The 12,949-nt window shown below is 45.6% G+C and overlaps 1 non-coding gene across 1 annotated transcript; it reads left to right on the plus strand.

The window, feature by feature from the left end:
• The first annotated feature begins 968 nt into the window (after window positions 1-968).
• trnaa-ugc (transfer RNA alanine (anticodon UGC)) lies at window positions 969-1,040 on the plus strand. Its single transcript has one exon. It is a non-coding gene; the product is annotated as a tRNA-Ala (tRNA).
• Window positions 1,041-12,949: the final 11,909 nt, after the last annotated feature.

Raw genomic sequence — 12,949 nt, forward strand, 5'->3', positions numbered from 1 at the left:
GAACCAGTCCTTAGATTGGATTAGATTATAATCCTGAAAATAGTGGTTTAAATCCGACAATTGGCGACCACGAAGGGACTATTTCTGACAACAGCTGAAACCTGGTGGGTGATAGTTACATAATATAAATTGATTATTTCTCCAGTAAAATGCAGTGAGTGGGGGATAGTTACATAATATAAATTGATTATTTCTCCAATAAAATGCAGTGAGTGGAGGATAGTTCCATAATATAAATTGATTATTTCTCCAGTAAAATGCAGTGAGCGGAGGATAGTTACATAATATAAATTGATTATTTCTCCAGTAAAATGCAGTGAGTGGAGTGCACACCCACCACGGGTGGCCTCATAAAATGAGGACAATCAGTTTTTCTTTCCTTGGTGAGAGTTTTCTGTAATCTGGGGATTTAGTTCAGTGGTCGAGCGCATGTTTCGCATGTGTTGAGGTCCTGGGTTCAACTCCCAGCGTCTTCCTCAATAGTTTTTCACCAGAATTACCCACGGAAAGTTGAATGACGCTTTTTGAGCTCAGCGAGTTCCAACTTCTGAGGCTCCACAAGCATTAAATTGTCCCGGAGCGGGACTTCATCTCACGGTCCCCTCAACAGCTCAACTCAAAGCAGCCGCCGACTGAGGGGAATGTGTGACGGTGCAATATCGAGCGAGCAGTCCCAGCTCTTGTTCCTGTTTGACGCTCTGTCATTCTTCCATCTCACTTTATGATTCAGAGGTTGGATTTCAGCCTTGTCACTGACCATTAGCGATTGGGTTTTTTTTATTTCCGCAGACTTTTTTTTTGGAAAGTTCAAAGAGGAGCAGAAACCCCGTGAACTGAAGCAGAGGTTGAACATTGTGAACACGCGGGACCGCTGGGCATCTCGATGTCCTGGAGAGACGGAGCAGAAAGCTCACGGCTTCACTTCTAAAGTGTCTGCTTGTTTATTTCTCAGGTACCTTTTGACCCGTGGGAATGTCGCTCAGTGGAAGAGCGCATGCTTTGCATGTATGAGGTCCCGGGTTCAATCCCCGGCATCTCCAAACAACTTACATTTCAAATTTTGGATTCAACTGTGAGAATATCATCTGAGACTCGCCTCACATTTACACACAAGGAGAGACAAGAGTTTCTTCACCTCGCGAAAAACCGAACGCTCCGCACAGAATATAATTCAATGGGAGAGCGCCCACGATGTTTCAATGGCTCCCATCTCATGGTTGAACAGCTTGCCCAGTGATAGATTATTTCCAGTTTCACAGATTGGGGGGAAGCAGCGGACCGGCGTTCCGACCACAAAGAGGGAAGAATAGTCTGGATGTTGGGAGCTTCTTCTTTTCCCAGAGAGGAGTGAGCATCTGGAATGCATTCCCGGCTGGTGCGGTGGGTGCTGACCCTCTCTGGTGTGGTGGGTGCTGACCCTCTCTGGTGCGGTGGGTGCTGACTCTGACTCTCTCTGGTGCGGTGGGTGCTGACTCTGACCCTCTCTGGTGCGGTGGGTGCTGAGTCTGACTCTCTCTGTGCGGTGGGCGCTGACTCTCTCTGGTGCGGTGGGCGCTGACTCTGACCCTCTCTGGTGCGGTGGGTGCTGACTCTCTCTGGTGCGGTGGGTGCTGACTCTGACTCTCTCTGGTGCGGTGGGTGCTGACTCTGACCCTCTCTGGTGCGGTGGGTGCTGACTCTCTCTGGTGCGATGGGTGCTGACTCTCTCTGGTGCGGTGGGTGCTGACTCTCTCTGGTGCGATGGGTGCTGTCCCTCTCTGGTGCGGTGGGTGCTGACTCTCTCTGGTGCGATGGGTGCTGACTCTCTCTGGTGCGGTGGGTGCTGACTCTCTCTGGTGCGGTGGGTGCTGACTCTCTCTGGTGCGATGGGTGCTGACTCTCTCTTGTGCGGTGGGTGCTGACTCTCTCTGGTGCGGTGGGTGCTGTCCCTCTCTGGTGCGGTGGGTGCCGACTCTCTCTGGTGCGGTGGGTGCTGACTCTCTCTAGTGCGGTGGGTGCTGTCCCTCTCTGGTGCGGTGGGTGCCGACTCTCTCTGGTGCGGTGGGTGCTGACTCTCTCTGGTGCGGTGGGTGCTGACTCTCTCTGGTGCGGTGGGTGCTGACTCTCTCTGGTGCGGTGGGTGCTGACTCTCTCTGGTGCGGTGGGTGCTGTCCCTCTCTGGTGCGGTGGGTGCCGACTCTCTCTCCGCCTTCTCGAGGGATCTGGACTGGTTCTTGACTGGGGCAGAGATGGAATCTTATAGAAGGTGAGTGGTTTTCCAGTTAACCAATGCATGGTCAGTGTGATCCACTGGACTCGATTCGATAGCCTGAGGGAGTCGGGGAGGAATTTCCCAGAATTTCTCCTCCTTATTGGCCCTGGATTTTTTTCTAGTTTGTCACCGCTCCCAGGAGATTCCATGTTCCCGGTGGGTGGGGCTGGTGGTGTGTGTGGGAAGTGTCCAGTCACGATGCTCCAGGCATGTGGGGCAGGATTGATGAACGAGCTGGTCATTTCCTGCCCGTCATGTCCGTCTGTAACCCCAGATCGTCAAGGTGTTTTTCGTGAAGTGATCTTTAAACACAAAACCCACACCTGGGACAAGTCCTGTGTCCGTCTATAGTGAAATGAGACTCAATGCTGTCTGGGCCTCACCTTGTCCTCCTCCTTTTACATTATTGTATTGTCCGTTTGGTTAAGATGAAAATACAAATTATCCGCTCTGGGCTCCTCCAGTCTCTCTGTGTTTCTCTCTCTTCCTAAACTGACTGACTGTCAGATAATAGTAACTGGTGTCCTCTCCATCCCGTTCTCAACACTCAGACACGACTACTTACTGAATAAATTCAACACTCACAGACAGTCCAGTGTCAGACAGTTACAGACGGTTTCTCTCCACGTTTCCTTACAGGACTGGCGAATGATGAATGCCCCGTCAGACCGGTTGATATACAGTAAAAGGGACAGTGACCGTCTCACCAATAGCACCGGAGGTTTGTTCACAGACACAGAATCAGTCTTTCCCTTTCTATCAGTGTGTCTATATTACGCTCAGTAACAGTATCCCGCCTCCTTGTACAGCACTGGGGAGAGAGAAAGACAGACAGACAGAGAGAGACACACAGACAAACAGACACAGTATCAGTCTCACACTTCCCATCAGTGTGTCCGTTTCACACTCAGTAACAATATTCCACCTTCATGTACAGCGCTAGAGAGAGATAAAAACAGACAGGCACAGTATCAGAATTACACTTCCTATCAGTGTCTCTGTATCACTCTCAATAACAGTATCCCACCTTCATAATCTGTTCAAAAGAGAGAGAGAGAGAAACTGACCTGTAATGTCCTGTTCACACAGAGTAACAAATTGGAAAATATTCCATTCCAATTGCTATTCCAAGGTGGAGTGACAGAAGATGCAGTCTCATCTCTCACTGATATTATTTCAGAGACAGACACATTATTAATCCCACTCTCAGGGACAGTGTCACACATTTAACCCTCTCTTGCATGTTGTCCCCTCTGCAATCTTGCAGCTCAGGGCCGCTCTGTATTACTCTCAGTGACCGAGAGTTTCACTCCGATTGAAATAAACTGGGACTGTTGCTGCCTGATATTAATCCTACACGGTCCCAGCAAATCCACCGACTCCCACTTTCCTCCCCCGTTTCTCCAGGATTGGTTTGAGGAATCCTCCCTCCAGTTTCGGAGTCAAACGTTACTTTATCAGTAAGGGAGCCAAGAATGAACAGAACCCATTGGCTCATTCCACAGCCGCTCACTTTATCTCTGAAAGACTCTTTCCCATCAAAAGAGCCCGAGAGAAACAGCAGGGATGGAAACCTCGAGTTTAATAGTTGGAGATTGTAAAGTCAGTCTGGATTCCAGCGTTAGGCACTGGTGGAATCCCATCTGTTTCCCATTCTGGTGCCTGTTCCTGCACTGCCTGTGGAGCCCATTCCCTCTGACCTTTCCCCCAGACCCACTTCCTTTGCTCAGACAGGCGGGAATGGAGAGATCACGGCCCCCGGGGGAAGGGAGCAAAGAGCAGCCTCGTTACAGCAGCTCATCGCTCCGGGACCGTGTCCGCAGATGGGCTCAGAGATCGGCATTGAGTCCGGGGGAAGGGCAGGGGGAGTCCGGGGGCTGTTTGTAAGAGGCGGAGTGGATCAGGAACTGGTCCCGGAACATGGAGTGAGAGGGGGGAAGGGAGAGGTCATTCTCGGGCTGGGTGTGGACAGGGTGTGTCCAGGGGAAGGGAGAGAGAATGGGAAGAACCTGCTATTAAAACCATTGCTGCTTTCTCTCCCCAAACCAGGAGTGAATGGTCCTGGTTTAGTTCCAGTCTCACCCTGTTTATTGTTATTGGACAGTGAAGAGTGGAAACAGAGCCGGACAGTAAGGATGTGGGGAGTTATACAAAGAGCATCTATTGCAGGCATCAGGTGAGAAGTGTGAAAGACACAATTTAAACAGCGGCTGTTTATTTTCGGTTGAACGGTTAGTCCCATGGGAGAGGAGATTAGAAACCTGACCTGGACAAAGGTCCCTGCCCCATCGGGTAGTCCCATTCATGGATCAGTGCAGGGGTTGGGTTGTGTCTGGATGTCACTAAATTGTTGTAAAACAGCCCAACACACCTGGTGTGCAGAAGCTGAGTGCTGCAGTGGAGTCAGACACTGACACTGTTTGTATCACCGGTTTTCATTTGTGGATATTCTAAATGATCATTAGAGATATTAAACTGATAACTTTTCCATTTTCAACCTCACCATTTCTTGAGTTACAAAAGATCATTTTTCTTTCCACAGGCGAATCCTTGAATGATCCAGAATGAATGTGATGTTTCCTCCACCCGAGGCACAAGGAGGAGTGCAGCCAGCTCCTTCTCACACACAGGAGGTACATTATCACCCACAGAGCACAGAGACACAGACAGGTCATCAGTTCCACAGTCTCAGACAGCAGAAGTAGTCAGTCCCACACTGATCCCAAGTTCCAGAGACACAATTTCAATCCAACATTCAAACAGAGCGGGTGAGGCAGACACTGTTCCATTTGCCCCGAACTCTGTCCCGCTGACAGGTCGATACAAAAATCCCAGTCCAAAATCACACTCTCAGATTGAAAGGCACTGTGTCAATCTCACAATAGGGCAACACAGCTACGAATTAAATACCAGAGAGAAATCACACATGGTATCCGATTGAAAGGGACAGAATGAATCCCAATAATGTACCCGAGATTCCAATTGAATACTATCCCAGAACTCTCTCACACATGACTTTAATACATGAAATATCCATTCGAAAAGTGAACCATTTGCTACAAATCCAAACCTCACGTACAGTATCGATTGAGAAATACTGAAAGATAGTAAACCTGAGAAGCAAATTAGATACCAGTTCAGACTGCACTCGCAGAATGAAATTTAAAGATAGAGTATCAATTCTATTAGTGCAGACTGAGGTACACATTATATACCAGTCCAAAAATCTCATACAATATTAGACTGAAAGATACAGTATCAATTCCATTTCTACAGACTGATCTACACATTACAAACCAATTCAAAAATGTCACCTTATCAGTTTGAAAGATTCATTATCATCCACAATTGTACTCAGATTTAATAGTAGTCCAAAAAGCACACAAATTATCTGATTAAAACCTCCAACATTAAATCCTAAAGTTCGTCCATATTTACAAATTAAATAAGGAGTAAAACTCTTCAAACATTAAGATATTAAAGCTAAAGTATTGAACGCAATAATGTAATCTGAGAGAATAATTACGTACAGATACAGAATGAATCTCACATTCAGATACAGTACCAGAGACACACAAACACAGAATGAATCCAACACTCACAGATACAGAAGGAATCCCAAACTCACATACAGTACTAGAGACTGACAGACACAGAGTTAATCCCACACTCTCATCAAGTACCAGGGAATGATAGGTACAGTATGAATCCCACACTAACATGCAGTATGAGTAACTGCATATTTAGGATGAATTCAACTCCCACATACAGTACTGGGGACTGTACATAAAGAATGAGTCCCACACTCACATGGAGTACCAGAGACTGACAGATACCGAAAGAATCCCACACTAACACACAGTATGAGAGACTGCATATAAAGAATGAATCACAAACTCTCACACACAATGCTGACAAGATACAGAATCAATCCCAAGTTCACACACTGTACCAGAGACTGACAGATACAGAATGAATCCCACACTCACACACTGTACCAGAGACTGACAGATACAGAATGAATCCCAGTGAACTATCAGGGAATCAGCACAGACCAGGGATCAGGGCCTTTACCCAGTAAACTATCAGAGAGTCAGCACAGACCAGGGATCAGGGCCTTTCACCTGTCAGAGAGAACATTGTATCACAGATCGCTTGTGATAAACCTACACATTCTGATTTACAGCCGTGCATAACAGACGTTTGTAGCTGCGATGGCCGAGTGGTTAAGGCGTTGGACTCGAAATCCCCTGGGGATTTCCTGCGTACGTTCGAATCCTGTTCCCAGTGATACTTCTTAAAGTTATTTTTACTGCTCAAATAACGATGAACTGGAGTTGACGAACCGCATTCCCTCTCTCAGAGAGACTCTCCAGCGCGGCTCATGCTTTTAATTTGGAGCCCAATGGTCTCTTGCAAAATTGCAAGACACGTGAAGGAATCTCTCCCAAGCTCCATCTTAAATTCTGCCCGTTCGCAGAACTTGACATTGATACTATTTCTTCCTATACTTTGATCCCACCTTGTCTCTGTCTCTGACTCTCTGTGTTTTTCCCTCATGGACTTCTCAGGCTTCGTTGAACAGCCACGGATGATCGAACCTGGAACACCGGCAGTGAAGGGTAAAGATGGAAAGACTGAGACGGGGGGAGAAGCAAAGGTGCAACCCAGCTGATGAATTCGTAGCTAATGTCCACACATTTATGTCTCTTCACCCTCACAGTGAAAAATCAGCAATTTGAGTCCAGTCCACTTATGGTAGAGTGGATAATATGTGGATGTTGAGACAGACACCAATCGAACCGTTGCCGTGGTGATGAAAGCTCCGAATCCTAAACACTGAACCACAAGGAAACGCTGAAAATTCTTTGCTGTGAACAAGCAGACCAACGCGGCCTTTCCCACTCGCCCCTTTGTAATTCAGGTCATTTTCGTGTCAGACAAGCTGCTCGCACAAAATGGCATTTTCTGTTCGAACTACTATCGGGACAGAAGGTGATGTTCAGGCAATGACAGCACCAAGTGCAAGTAGGCATGGACATGGAATGGAAAGTGAGGGAAAATACTCCCACAAGCTGCTGATGGACATGTTTCCATTTCCAAAATTCACGCATCGAATCAATGCAGCTGCTGGGAAAACTCCAAGGCAACGCAGGTCTATCGGGCATCGTTTGAAGCAACTGGCAGTTTAAAGTGTCATCTCCTGCTGCTCCTGTGGGGAGTGAGGGAGAGACACTGTCGGTATCTGCCTCCAGTTTGATTTTGTACAGAACTGTACAGAGAAGGAGCAAATATAGCGGGGCTGTGAGATATTCTATATTATTCATATTTGACCAGAGGAATATCCGCAGTCAGAAGCTGAAAAGAAGGGAGAGATAAGAGGCCTGAGAATAAACACAGAGCTGAATGAATCACGGAAGAGTGAAAGAAAAATAAATGTCATCGGTGCTCAATCCTGGGAGCTCCCCGATGGACTGGTGGTTAAAATTCAATGCTCCCATCACCGGGTGGTTCCATTCCCAGTCAGAGAATTAAATTTAACAAGAGTTATGAACTTAATAAATAATTACATGAAGCTAATTAAACCCTGTTCGTAGTTGAATGACTTTTAATCATTATTAATCAACCAATAACTTTCTATTTCAGACTGAAGGAGATGCTGACGTGGTTACCGAGAGACAGTCAAAACTTTAATAAGATTTTTGTGCTTTGCATGTGATGAAATTTCATCATTTTATAGACTGCATCTTAAATTTAACATTAACAGGCAATTGTCGCCGTTTATCACAGGAACGCCTGAACCGGTTCTCCGATGAAGATGAAAGTAACGCAACGGGGAACATCTGATCCAACACGAAAGGCATCGGGCTATGATAAAAATCCCCACCGTTTTGCTTTTCCAAAATAAAGGGTGTGACATTTATTCTCTGCTCAGTTAATGTGATCACCGAGTGGTGAGATGGTGGATTTGGAATTCCTGAGCGACCGCACTGTGAATTTTCCAGATCTGCTTGGAGCACCAATCCCTTCAATTCATCACTTACAGGGACAATTCGATTCCCAGTTTCTTTTCCCAGAGCTTGGCGAGATCTTAAAAATTGAGAGCGACCAATATCAGAGCGAACCTCGTCACCGACATGCTCACAGATACAGAGCGGCCACACTCTGCTTCAGTGAGATGAAAGACCAGAGCGGTTTCAAGGTCGAATGCAATTGGAAGCAAAGCTCGTTCAATGAAAGTGCAGGTCATTGAGGTGCCTTTAAAGTCCTGATTGTTTGAACTGAACTTCTTCCGAGACCGCGTGAGATTCAGGTGGAGTGATTTGGGGACTTCTTTTCCCTCTCAGCAAAAGTCTGAACCGCACGTCAAGATCAAAAGTCTAGGGTTAAATTAGGGTTTCTCCAGGGTATGAACCTCGAATCGAGAATTAAACCCCGACCTCAACGAGCCCAGAAACAAGAACGTGTCACGGGCACATTCTGTGAGAGGGCTGTCTGCATAATGAAAAGGCATTTTTGAAGAGACCTCCTGATCAGTTCCGTGTTGGCTGCTGAACAAAACACAGCACTGTGTGCTTCTCAAATTCACTAAGCACCTGTCCAGTAAACAGAAGATCCTGGGGAGTTGAACCCAGGATCTTCTGTTTACTGGACAGGTGCTTTAACCAACTAAGCCACGGTGCCAATTCATGGGAATATTTCCCACCTCCTCTCATTAATATCTATCAGCTACACGTCACATTCTGTTGGTGATTCAGACTGTTTTATCTTTGTCCATTTCGCTTGCCCGTTTCCCTGTGAATCCCGATACTGACTGCGTTTCAGGCTGTGTTTATCTTTCTGTGTCCATCAGTGCTTTGATACACGGATGAATATTTGTGCTTGTGTTTGTTACTTTAAATAAATTAGGGATGGACAATTCTCGCTCTGACACTGAAGAACTAATTGAGCAAATTTCACAGCGAAGTGTTGTTTATTGTGGTGCTGAAACTAAAAAAATCGTAAAAGGTGCAAAGAGGGAAAACGAGAAAAACTAGTGAGTGAAATTAAGGACAACTTTCAAGGTTTTTACACGTATATTATGAGAAAGAAGGGTGACTAAGAGTAATAGGGGCCCCTTAAAGACAGATGGAGGTGATATTGTAATTGAAAATCAGGAAATGGCAGACTTGCTGATACTCACAGAAAAGCATGAGGATAATGTACCAGAGACACGAGGAAAACTGAAAATAAATCAAGGGGATTCAGTGTCAGTAAAATAATGGTAATGGAGAAAACAATTAGACTAAAGATAGACAAATCTCCAGGACCTGATGGTGACCATCCCAGGGGACTAAGGGGAACAGGTGAGGAAATTGTACATGCTTTAGTCATGATCGTTCAAAACTCTCTTGATTCAGGAATTGTTCCATGGATTGAAAAATTTCAAATGTCATTCCATTATATATGAAGGGTAGGAGAGATAAAGCAGGAAATTATAGACCGATTCGTCTGACGTCTGTTGTGGGGAAGTTACCAGAATCTGTTATTAGGGAAAGAATGACTGAGCACTTGGATAAACATGAATTGATTAGAGCCAGCATGGATTTATAAAGTGTAAGTCAAGTCTAACGAAACTAGTTGAACTTTTTGAAGATGTAACTAATGTGGTAAATGATGGAGTGTCCATGGGGGTTATGTGTACATTGACTTCCAGAGGGATTCGTTAAGGTTTAACATCAGAGACTGTTAACAGAAATGAGAACATGTGGAATTCAAAGCAACCCATTGACATGGGGAGGGAGTTGGTTTGGAGGTAGGAGACAGAGAGTAGGGTTAATGGGTATGTACTCAAATTGACAGGATTTGATGAGTGGTGTCCCCCAGGGATCTGTATAAATGAGGCAGATAAAGGAATAGAGAGCGGTATATCCAGGTTTGTCGACGACACCAAGTTAGGGTGCACAGTGAGTAGTAAGATAATGGCGATGGAGAAAATAATGAGATTGAAGATTGTCAAATCTCCAGGACCTGATGTTTACCATCCCAGGGGAATAAGAGGAATAGGTAAGGAACTTGTACATGCTTACTCATGATCGATCAAAACTCTCTTGATTCAGGAATTGTTGCTTTAATTGAAACATTGTCAATGTCACTCCATTATTTCGGATGGGTCGGAGAGATAAAGTTGGAAATTCTAGGCCTATCAGTCTGACGCCTGTTGTGGGGAAGTTACCAGTATCCGTTATTGGGGAAAGAATGACTGAGCACTTGGATAAATATGGAGTAATCAGAGAGAGCCAGCATGGATTTGTAAAGAGGAAGTCAAGTCTAACAAAGCTCGTTGAACTTTTTGAAGATGTAACTAACGTGCTCGATAATGGAGTGTCTCTGGGTGTTAGATGGACATTAACTTCCAAAGGCATCCAATAAGGGACCACATAAGAGACTGTCAACAAAAATTAGAGTGCGTGGAATTTAAGGCAACCTATTGAAATGGGTCGGGAGTTGGTTAGAAGGTGGGAGGCAGAGGCCCGGGATAATAAGGGATGTACTCAAATTGGCCGGATGTGATTAGTTCTGGAGCATCAGCTTTTTCCGATATGTATAAATGAGGGAGATGAAGGAATAGAGAGCCGAACACTCACGTTTGTCGCTGACATCGAGTTAGGAGGCGCAGTGAGTAGTGTAGATGGGAGCATAAAGTTACAAAGGGAAATTGAGAGATTCAGTGAGTTGGTAAAACTGTGTCAGATGGAGCTTACATAGAATTACATCGAATGTACATCACAGAAACAGGCAATTCGGCCCAACCAGACTATGCCGGTGTTTATGCTGCAGTTGAACGTCCTCCAACCCCTCTTCATCTAACCCTATGAGCAAACCCGAATATTCCTTTCTCCTCCATGTGTTTATCCAGCTTCACCGTAAATGCATCCATGCGATTCGCCTTAACTACTCCTTGTGGGAGCGAGCTGCACATTCTAACGACTCTCTGGATAAATATGTTTCTCTTGAATGCCAGATTGGATTTATTGATGATTATTATATTCATGGCCCGAAGTTCTGACGTCCCCACTCCCAAAAGTACAAACACCTTATCTACATCTGACCTATCAAACCCTTGCATAATCTTAAAGTCCTGTATCAGGTCACCCTCAGCCTTCTCTTTTCGATACAAAAGAGCCCCAGACTGTTCAAAGTTTCAATCTGGGGAAATGTGAGACCATCCACTTTGGCCCGAAGCAAGATAAATCAGAGTATTTTCAAAATGGTGAGAAGCCAGGAACTGTGGGTGAGCAGAGATCCTTCGGGAAATCAGGAAGAGTTGGCAGACAGGTACAAAAAATAATTAAAATGGCGAATGGAATGTCGGCCTTTATCTCAAGGGAACTGGAATTCAAAAGGGTGGAAGTTATGTTAGAATTCTATAAACTCTGCTAAGGCCACATTCAGAGCACGGCATTCAGTCCTGGGCACCAGACCTCAGGAAGGATATATTGGCCTTGCAGGAGGTGCAGCGCAGAAAGACCAGAATGATACCGGGTCTAAAATGGTTACATTATGAGGGCAAGTTGCGTGGACAAGGTTTGTATTTCCTCGTGTATAGAGGATTAAGTGGTGATGTAATTCAGGTGTTGAAGGTGATTCAATGATCCAATGGTGGGTGTGTGAGTTGGTGCTGAATCGGTCCCCTTCAGTGAAGAGAGGGTCAGCGGACGCCTGACAGACACGGCTCGGAACGGGACTCGCTTCTCTCCGGCGGCAGCGGCTGGTTTAGAGAGATCTCTCTGTCTGCTGCTGTTACTCCGCCTCCCGCACTCTGGGAGAACCGCGGAGCTCGGTCCTCATTTTTCTCTTATGGATCCGGCTCCATCCGTTTACTGTTGACGGGAGTGCGTCTGATACCAAGTCAGTCAGAAGCGGGTGCAAATCACAACATAGGCACAGGCCCAAGGACTGGGGACTGGTTTGATATTGGGTCCTTTTTAAGGGATAGGCTGTAGAATGTTTGTATAATAATAATGATCAGAATTAACTTTGATACAATGAAGTTTTTCTCAGTTATTTCTCATTTCCACCCTCACCAGTTTTATACAGTAACAGGTAACAATGTTTGAGGGATGTGATGTCCAGTGTTGGTGGAATCAGTGTAATTTAACTTGATACATTGAAGAATCTCTTGTCCATCCCAGGCTCTTACCTTAGGTTTAGACCCTCACCTAGTTTAAAATCGGTCACTCACTGATATAAATAAACCAGTAACAATCCCGAAACCTCAGCGGGGATATTTGTTCCGATACTTAGTGACGGTCCCAATTTCCACTGAAATTCTCAATCAGCAAATCCCAGAGGCTGTTTCGGGTTTGACAAACTGTGAAACAGATTGTTTTAAAAGCCGGAAAGAGGGAAAAACTGGTGGTTGATATGAAGTGTTATACATTATCTCTTTCTGTTTCAGATTTACAATTTCTCTTTGTGTGTTACTGACAGGAGAGGCTATAACGGAGCCCAGTGACTGGGTAACGAGCTGCACTGAGTCATTGGCCTGTGTTACAGACCGGCTCGTTGGACCTGCTCATTTCGTGAACTCGCTGGTGTCTCAGCACGTGTGATGACTGAGTGAATCCCTTCCCACACACGGAGCAGGTGAATAGTCTCTCAACCAATGGGCATGCGTTGATGTGTCAGCAGTTCATTTCTGCTTTTGAGCTCTTC

Source organism: Heptranchias perlo, unplaced genomic scaffold (genome assembly GCF_035084215.1).
Source record: "Heptranchias perlo isolate sHepPer1 unplaced genomic scaffold, sHepPer1.hap1 HAP1_SCAFFOLD_444, whole genome shotgun sequence".
Lineage (NCBI taxonomy): Eukaryota > Metazoa > Chordata > Chondrichthyes > Hexanchiformes > Hexanchidae > Heptranchias > Heptranchias perlo.